The 7643-nt window shown below is 59.2% G+C and overlaps 1 long non-coding RNA gene across 1 annotated transcript; it reads right to left on the bottom strand.

Moving 5' to 3' along the window:
* Positions 1 to 287: 287 nt before the first annotated feature.
* Positions 288 to 2991, bottom strand: LOC116578180. Its single transcript, XR_004280759.1, has 3 exons — positions 2368 to 2991; positions 1596 to 1673; positions 288 to 835 (listed from the first exon to the last, which is right to left on the bottom strand). It is a non-coding gene; the product is annotated as an uncharacterized LOC116578180 (long non-coding RNA).
* Between the last annotated feature and the right edge of the window lie 4652 nt (positions 2992 to 7643).

The following is a 7643-nucleotide window of genomic DNA, read 5'->3' as shown; positions in this document are numbered from 1 at the left end:
TTCCGTCTTTCAAACATCGTGGCTGCTCCAGACCTTTGCTCTTTCATGTGAATTTTAGAACCGATTTTTCTAATCTCATAACAAGCTCTCTTAGGAATGACCGCGAATTTTTAAAAAGATTTTATTTATTTATTTGACAGACAGAGATCACAAGCAGGCAGAGAGGCAGGCAGAGAGAGAGGGGGAAGCAGGCTCCCCGCTGAGCAGAGAGCCCGATGCGGGGCTCGATCCCAGAACCCTGAGACCATGACCTGAGCCGAAGCCAGAGGCTTAACCCACTGAGCCACCCAGGCACCCATGACCTCAAATTTTATTAATTTCAGGTCAATGGTTATGTTTGGGCCCCCCCTTCATGCAGGGGTCTGGGAAGCGCAGTTGCCCGGTCGTGTCCACAGACGCTGGGGCCCAGCTGGAGGGCTCTGCCAAGGAAAGCTGCGTCCAGAGACCGATGGACACGGCCGTGGCTCCGAGCAGTGGCCCCCGTGGCTGTGTGACTTCGTGCCAGTGAGTCCTTGTGGGGACAAACAGCTGCAGGCAAAGGCCAACCACTGCTCAGAATTTTGCCTCTGACTTGTACACACGACCCTGCATGGTGCCAGAGCCCACGACAGAGCCGGGGCGGGGGGAGTTGGCAGCTCACGGGAACGAGGCAGCTGAGGAACAGAACCAGAGCCGAGAGGGGGAGGCCGGCAGCACGTTCTGGGGGCATGGAGGGCACTCCCCAGCCACCAGGAGTCGTGTCAGGAGCGAGGCCAAGCTCGTCACTACCACAGTCCCCGGGAGGAGGCGATCGGCTGCTCCTGTCGGGCTTCTGTCCAGAAGCCACACTCAGGACCTGGAAAATGAGAACGAGGCTGTCTGTCACGGCTGGCTCATTTGACAAAGGCAGGAAACAGGCCCAAGGCCCCGTCACAGCCCAGCGGCCCTCGGCCCCACCTTTGCCAGGCCTCTCCAGAGAGCCGGCCGTAGAAGCTGGGTTCACCGGCTGCCTTTGTCAGCAGTGCGGTAGGAGTGGATAAGAGCATATTTTCTTTGCATAAAGAAGTTCTGGAAGGTTCCAGAAGGACACCACAGAACATGACCGCATTCCTTGTCACTCCCTGCCTGTGCAGACGACTTAATTGCTGGTCCAAACCCCATTCCAAGAAGAATAAAACTCTCCCCTATGGTCCCTAAAGTAACCTAAGAAGGGCCCCTCAGGCCCCTAGAGTCCCTATAAGGCGGGCTGTGTCCCCCGTCCTGGGGGACAGTCTGGAGGGACCAGCGAGACTGGCCTTGTGCATAGCGGGTGGTTGGGAGAAGTCGGGGGTCCTGGGGAAGGCAAAGAGGTCCTTTCCTGGGGCACCTGGGTGGCTCAGTGGGTTAAGCCGCTGCCTTTGCTCAGGTCATGATCTCAGGGTCCTGGGATCGAGTCCCGCGTCGGGCTCTCTGCTCAGCAGGGAGCCTGCTTCTCTCTCTCTCTCTGCCTGCCTTTCCGTCTACTTGTGATTTCTCTCTGTCAAATAAATAAATAAAATCTTTAAAAAAAAAAAAAAAAGAGGTCCTTTCCTGAGGGGGTTTTGTTAACCTTAAAAATAAAGTAGCCAGTTATTTACCAGCAAAACGAGTCGATTCAGAAGCACTAGAGGAAATTCGGTTGAGGACGTGCACACGACGGGGACCCACAGGCAAGTCTGGAGAGAAAGGGAAGGTCCGCTGGATTGGGGTTTAGGAGGAAACTGGGAAGGGTCGGAGAGGGGCTGGCTGCAGGCGTGGTCAGCGTGTCGCTGGTCAGCGCGTCCTGCTGGGGCGGGGGACGCTCCTCCTTCGCCTAAGAGTGGGGGAGGAGACGCCGGCGTGAGAATGTCCTCCTGCCTCCTCCGAGCAAGGGTGTTTCCACGCCTTCTGATTTAAGGACTGAGGGTCCCAGACAGCCATCCGCTGGACCAGCCCTGCACTCCCAGGAAGCTGGGTGCCATTGGGGGCCCGTGATGGGCTTGCAGGACAGCGGGGACAGCGGGAAGCTGGTGGCCAGGCTGACTCTGCCCTCCGGGCGCACCCACGGAGGCGCCACTCCCTTGGAACCTGCGAGGGAAGGCCTGGCCTGGGAGAGGACAGGAGGGCAGGCCTCCCTCCCCCACCGCCCGGTCACCTCCGAGCGTCTTGCGCCCTCCCAGCGGCGTGTCAGGGTGCGTGGGGCGGGAAGCGGGGCTCCCTGTGGGCGGCGGCTCCGTCCAGGGCCCTCCGCCCCTCACCAGCTCGGGAGGACCGCCCCACCCAGGACCTCGGCTCGGGAGCAGGGAGGACCGCCCCACCCAGGACCCACGCCCGCTGCCCCCCCACCTGCCCGTGCCAGCTACCAGCTGGCGAGAGTGGAAATTCCCTCACCGACTCCTCGGCCTGGCCAGGCCTCTCTCAGGAGCAAAGGTCCACACCTCCCTCTGGCCTCCGAATCTCATCAGACCGTCCTTAGGTGGGCCGGTGAGCTGTGGCGCCCACACAGCTTGCACGTCGGAGGTGGGGGGGCAGGGTGAGAGCTGAGGGGCAGACCAGCCGCAGGGGGGAGGGGGGAGGGCGACGCGCAGGAAGGTTCTGTCTTGATGTAAGAAGAGACACAAAGTCTGAGCCCGCCTGCTCGCCACCGGGAAGGCCCGTGTTCTGACACCTGGGTCAGCGTCTCGGGGTCGTCTGCGGGCGGGGCCCCTGGTGGCCTCGGACAGGATGGAGCTGGCAGGCTGAAAGCCGCCCTCGTGCTGTGATCATTCGAAGATTTTCTAAATATCACTGATTGTACTTTGCTAAGAGAGAGTCTGCAGAAGCCTGGAAATAGCACTGTTTGTCCGGGCACCCAAGGAATGAAATGAATTTCCTTGTAATTACACAGAGGATGTCTCTTCTGCTAAGGAAACAACTCACCAAGTAAAACTCTGCTACACACCGTCCCGGAGAAGCCCATTTAAATGGAGACACATGGACTCCTGGCTGGCTCAGTGGGTTGGGCCTCTGCCTTCGGCTCAGGTCATGATCTCAGGGTCCTGGGATCAAGCCCCGCATCGGGCTCTCTGCTCAGCGGGGAGCCTGCTTCCCCTCCTCTCTCTCTCTGCCTGCTTCTCTGCCTGCTTGTGATCTCTGTCTGTCTGTGAATAAATAAAAATCTTTTAAACGGAGACACACGTGACAGTTGAAAACATCTTCTAAAACGCAGCGGTGACCGTGCACACAGCGGTGTGGGTGTCAGTGTCACGAGGTCCCAGGGGTTGAGACCCGGAAGCCGGCGGAGGGGGTCCCGGAGCCCTGCGCCTCGGGAAGCCCGGGGCATGGCCACGGTTCGTGCCCCAATGTCAGGCACCAAGATGCCTGCCCGGACGCGACACAGCGAGCTCTGCGAAGCGTCTGTGTGTTTTATGAAGCAGACCTGAGCCCGGATTCTCCAGAAAACCCGCTTGCCTCTGTCGGCAGCAACACAGACGCGACAACGAAAAGGAACACAGGCCTCTCTTGGGGGTCTCGGGACTGCAACTCGGGGAGCGCAGACTCAGAGCGACCTGAACGTCCCGCTCACGTGGGGAAAGCAGGAGGTTCTTAGGACCACGACGGGACGAGTCATTACGTGATTTAGCTGAAAAACAGAAGAGGAAAGAACTGCTGCTTCGGGGCTGGGGCTGACGGGCAGAGCGGCCTCCGGTTACTCTCACACTGTCTCATGGGTGACCGCAAAGAAAACTATCCCTGGTATATATTAATTTACTGTCCTAACTTACTGTAATTTACTTTTCTCTGGTCCTTTTGGGGAGCTCCTTAGTCAGAAAGGAAAAAGAGGGGCGCATGGGTGGCTCGGTGGGTTAAGCCTCTGCCTTCGGCTCAGGTCATGATCTCAGGGTCCTGGGATCGAGTCCCGCATCGGGCTCTCTGCTCAGCGGGGAGCCTGCCTCTCCCTCTCTCTCTGCCTGCCTCTCTGCCTGCTTGTGATCTCTGTCAAATAAATAAATAAAATTTAAAAAAAAAGAAAAAAAGAAAAAAGGAAAATGGTGTCTGTGATGTCGAGAAATTTCCTGCGGTCCGCCGCCTCCCTTCACACCAGCCGCTGCCTCTGGAGGGACGAGCGCTGGGCGAGGTGGCCCTGCACAGATGCCTCCCTGACGTGGGAAAGGGTTTGATCGCCTGTCAGCCACACTCACTGAGCACCTCCTGTGTACAGAGCAGGCGTGCGTCGGTCTGGAAGACCAGGAACGTGGCCAGAGCAGAACACGCGTGGTTGCTGGCCCCTTGCTGAAGGGAGCGAGCAGGCTGGCAGCTAACCCCGCACCCCCCCACCCCGCACAGCCCGGGCCTCTCCACCCTCTGCTCTGCGACCCCTCCCCAGTGGAACCAATCCCAGTGCGACGTTCTCCGTCAGGTTTCTCCGAGCAGCAGCCCAGCCGGCAGCTCCCTCAGCTCTGACCCTGGCTACGGGCCTCCCTCCTGCCAGCACATCCAGGCTCAGGCTACAGGACTCGGGGACCACCCAGGGAGGTGGCGACGTCTGAATCTGCCCCGGGGCCAAGGACTGCCTGCACCTTCCCAGAGCCTGGGGCCTTCTGCTCGGAGCCCTCCCCCCAGGGCCCCTTCTGACCATCTGGCCTTGGGGAGCACTCCCTGTTCTGGACAGCCACCCGGTCAGTCTCAAGCCCAATGGCCCCAGGCCCGTTTGGTCCAGCTGTGGCCAGGAGGGGGCGGTCAGAGGTCAAATGCAAAATAAACCATCTGTGGGATGGACAGAAAGGGGAGTCCCTTTGTTCCTAAAATGTCCTGGAGCTGAGGGTTCCTCTGCTCAGCCCCCGGCAGCCAAACCCCTTCCCCAGTTTGCGTCCGCCTACCCCCAGCAACCTCCATGGCCTTCGCCTCCTATTCAAGGCTGAGTAAGCGGGGGCGGGTATCAAGCCCACCCAGGAGCCACCGGGTCCAGAACAGCCCTCAGCCCCACCCTGTCCGGACGGCCTCAGCCAGGAGAGGCCGTGCTGCAGGCCGGGGCCCCCCGGCCCTCCCCGAGACAGGCTGGAGGTCAGGATGGCCTTCAAGGACCCCGCACGTGCGCGCAGCCCAGGGCCATCCCAGCCTGTCCCCTCCACCCCACGCCTCCCGCTCAGCCTGAGGCCCCCTGCTCTTCTTCGCCGTCAGTGCAGCGCTCTCTCGGATGCAATAAAAATCGCAGTTTATTCTAAACCAACGCGGTCCTCCCAGATGCCTGAAGCACGTGTCCACGGCAGAAATTCTGGAGGACAAAGAAAAAGTACAAGAAACTGCAAAAACCCACAGTTCCCTGACTCAGAGTTCATTTCTGGTACCATTTCACGCCTATCTAGCTCTTCGGGAAACACACCTTTGAGTGTTTGTTTATTTATCTATTTTTACGTTTGTGTGTTTTCACACTGAAATTGGACCAGGGCACCGGGTGGCGCTGTGTATTGAGTGTCTGACTCTTGATTGAGACTCGGGTCATGATCGCAGGGTCGTGGGACTGAGCCCCGTGATGGGCTCTGCGCTCCGTGCGGCGTCTGCCGGACATTGCCCGCTCCTCCTCCCTCTGCCTCTGCCCCTCCTGCACTCCTGCTCGCTTTCTCCCTCACGCGCGTGACCAAGTAAACAGACTGAAATGAACTGGGGTCAGGCTGTGTGTCCCGCCGGGTGTCTGTCCCGCCGGCTGTGTGTCCCGCTGGGTGTCTGTCCCGCCGGGTGTCTGTCCCGCCGGGTGTCTGTCCCTCCCGGGTGTGGCCGCCGGCAGCTGCTGACCCCAGACGCCGGCGCTGGACACGCCCTGGCTTCCGCGCAGCCCCTCGGGGGCCACACCAGATAGTCTGTGTGATGTTCTCGCAGCCGCTGTTGGGACCCTAGGGTGATCCAAGAGGTGCCTCTCTGGGTCATGCCCCGTGGGTCTCTGGAGAAGTCTCCAGCCCCCTACCCAACCCCGAGGGCCCCCTCCAAGCAGCCCCTGGAGAAGGTCTCTCTCCGTGGTCCCCAGCTAAGGCGTTTCCCTTTGTGCGAACGGCTCATCTGGAGATGGCTCTCGCAACCTCCCTCTTCCCACAGGGCTCATGGGGGGGAGGGGCTCCCGAGAAGGCCTTTGGGTCCAAAGGAGCCGCTGTCCCTCATCCTGACCCGAGGACCTTGGGGACACTGGCCCTGGCCTGCCCTCTGGTTGGGTTGGGGTTAGAGTCTCCCCAGGGAAGTGTCCTAATTCTGGGGTAATTCTAGGAATCGGAGGCCGGCCGCTGAAGGGAGAGGACAGGGTACAGGTGTGGGGGCCCGTCGTGCCGGTGCCCGGGGGGGTCTGGAGCGCTGGGACAGACTGAGGGGCAGGGCGAGGCAGGCGTTAGAGTGAAAGCTGCCTCTGCTCTGTGTTTGGAAATCCCCGAGCTATCTGATCCTAGACGCTGGTCCCACGGGACTCCCTGGGGGTGGGGTTGGGATTAAGGCAAGTCTCCCTGGGCTGACGCTGTTCGGCCCTCCACAAACGTCTGCAGGTGAGCAGCAGTTCCAAGTCTGTTGGAACAGAGCAGTTAAAACACCAACAAACGAGGGGCGCCTGGGGGGCTCAGTCAGTGAAGCGTCTGCCTTCGGCTCAGGTCATGATCCAGGGTCCTGGGATCGAGCCCCATGCTGGGTCCCCTGCTCAGCAGGGAGCCTGCTTCTCCCTCTCCCTCTGCTGCTCCTCCTGCTTCTGCTCTCTCTCTATCCCTCAGTCAAATGAATAAATAAAATCTTTTTTAAAAAAATGGTGAGGTAATGTCCACTTACGAGAGATGCACCTAATGCTTGTAGACACACAGCGGCTGAAAGGGAAAATCTGGAAAAGGACCAGGAATATTCTAAGGAAAGGGAGCTGGCGTTGCTGTCCCGACAGCAGACTAAACAGCCGGAAACGCGCTGGACAGTCAGGTGCAGAGGGTCACTAACGATAAAGGCTCAACTCAGCAAGAACACACACCAGTTTAGAATCTGCGTCTAATAAAATCGCTTCCAAACGTACCAGTGATGATCACTAGAGCTCCAGGGAAACCAGCAAGCCCCGTCACACTGAGGGAGTCCGGCTCACCCTCCTCGGTCACCGACAGTTCAAGCCCATCAAAATTGGCAAGTACGGAAGCGAGCACACTTCCCCACTGCCCCCTTGGCTTGAGGGGCACAGCCAGGGAACGTGGGAACATCTCAGGACACACGAGGCATTCCCAAGAGTTGACCGGTTGACCGGTTGAGCCATGCCTGAAACCGCTGTGAGGTTCGGAGAAGGGGAACCAGACGAGGAATGAAGTTAGAATGGAGTCGCCTGCTGGGAACAAAAAGGTGACCAGCAGCCGTGGGGAGTGTGAGAACATGCTGCTGACCAGCATTTTCAGTCTGATAGGAAATCACAACTGAAACCACAAATTCCAGAAACCCAAAGAAAGAAAGCGAAACCCCATACATGTGATGCAGCAGAAGCTGTGATCCAAGGAAATGTAGGGGACGGGGCAGCCTACAGAGAGGGAGAAACAGGACAGTTCCAAAGGCCACGTTGGAAGGAGCTGAGCACCTGTCTGCAGACCAGATCCCAGGACTGTAGGAAAATGGAAAGGGCCCAGAGCACCTGCGGGGCTCAGTCCGTCAGGCGTCGGACTCTTGATCTCAGCTCAGGTCGTGATCTCAGG

Source organism: Mustela erminea, chromosome 18 (genome assembly GCF_009829155.1).
Source record: "Mustela erminea isolate mMusErm1 chromosome 18, mMusErm1.Pri, whole genome shotgun sequence".
Classification (NCBI taxonomy): Eukaryota; Metazoa; Chordata; class Mammalia; order Carnivora; family Mustelidae; genus Mustela; species Mustela erminea.
This window is presented reverse-complemented; position numbering and strand designations above follow the sequence as displayed.